The sequence below is a fragment of the Egretta garzetta genome, unplaced genomic scaffold, assembly GCF_000687185.1.
Source record: "Egretta garzetta isolate BGI_Z169 unplaced genomic scaffold, ASM68718v1 scaffold345, whole genome shotgun sequence".
NCBI classification, from domain to species: Eukaryota; Metazoa; Chordata; class Aves; order Pelecaniformes; family Ardeidae; genus Egretta; species Egretta garzetta.
In genome coordinates, this window is record NW_009259692.1 from 652,585 (window position 1) to 654,259 (window position 1,675).

Genomic DNA, 1,675 nt, shown 5'->3' on the forward strand with positions numbered 1-1,675 from the left:
CTCTCCCCTTCGCCCGCCTCCGCCTGCTTCGAGAGATATTTAGAGACTGATGCAACACCTTCCCGCTCGCCCTCCCCAAGGGATTAAGGAGTCACGGACCCCTTTCCACACCGAGACGAGCGGGGATGCTAAAGCAGGGTGATGCCGGAAAGGGGGGAACCCCGGGTTACCCCTCGCCTCAATACAGGCTCCAAATACCCTCATCGCCTGCCAACTCCAGGAAGTGTTTTGGGGGTTGTTGGGTTGGGGTTTTTTTTTTTCTTTTTTTTTTTTTTTGAATTTGCTGCCAGTTAGTTTTTCCACCGTGGTGTGGGCTGAAGCCGATCGGGTACGCTGCCTCGAGGAGCCCGGCGCAAGTCATACGTGAAGTGCTGGCTGCCTTCGCCGGCGTATGTCACTCACAGGCAAAGTTCACCCACCCACTGCAAATTTCCTTTCTGATTTTAAATGCTGCTTTAAAAATAAATGGGGGGGAGGAGATGAACCAGAGCTGGCACGTACCGGAGGGACCCAGGCAACAAAGAGGGACCCGGGCACCAAGGAGGGACCCCCGGGCACCCGAGGAGGGACCCCCGGGCACCCGAGGAGGGAACCCCAGCACAAGCATCTGAGGAACTGTAATTGGGTCATTACTTGGCCTTTGTTGGATTTGAATAATGTAGATTTAAACGGTTATGTAAAATCCCCCATCTTAAGTTGCTGTATTTGGTTTCTCAACTCCTGTCTCCAGCCTCCCTGACAGCTGACAACAACTTCTGCCTACCCTCCTAGCTCCATTTCCATCATGCCCCCCCCCCCAAAGAATTTATTCTCCCTCCATTTCTCCCAGGTTAAGCGATGCAAATCCAGCACATGGGAAGAGCCAAATGCCCACAGCCACTGCTTGGGAGGCTACAGCTAAGAAACCTCACACTTCCACCAGCAAACTCGTAAGCAAGGAAGGGAATTTGCCAGACACAAGTAACGATATCAAACAGCATTTCATTTATTGTGTACTTCTACCAGCGCATCAGTGTTTTCCAATTAAATAGCTTTTTTCACTTCAAAAAAACTTATGAACTCCAGGCTGAACCAACCTCAGGCCTGAACTCAAAACCTGAAATCTATTTTGCAGCGTGGAAAGTATCCAGCTGTTAACTCGGGGAGAAGAGGGAATTCAATTCAATAAACATTGCCAGCAGGATATTTTATACGTGTTCATTTAAGACAGACCTTCCTGACTACAGCCCCAAACGTCCACGGCGGCGTCAAGTCAAACTTTACAACTGCTTCACTCTAAACAAAAGCAAGAGTTTTATCATGGAAACACAGGCGCTGCGCCTTGGCCGGAGCGGGGCGCAGGGCACGGCTTCAGCATCCTCCAGAAGCAGCGGCGAGGGCTGAAGGAGCTTGCTCTAGCCCTTGCTTGCTGGTAAGAGTTTGGCTTTCACCCCCAGTTCGACGGCTGGGGCCAGGGGGGCTGGCACGCAACGAGGGCAGTCGCTGGCGGAGAACCCAGCCGGCAGGGCCGATGTGACTGCTCAAGCCCCTGCCCACCCTGCAACGGCTCATCGAGCTAGAAACCCACCCTGACAACTAGCATCCCCGCAGCATATGGTTAATACTCTGCTAATAATCATGGCTGTTAACAGCATTTCACGTCTGCGAGAGACCTAGGCTGGCACGCAGCCGCCTG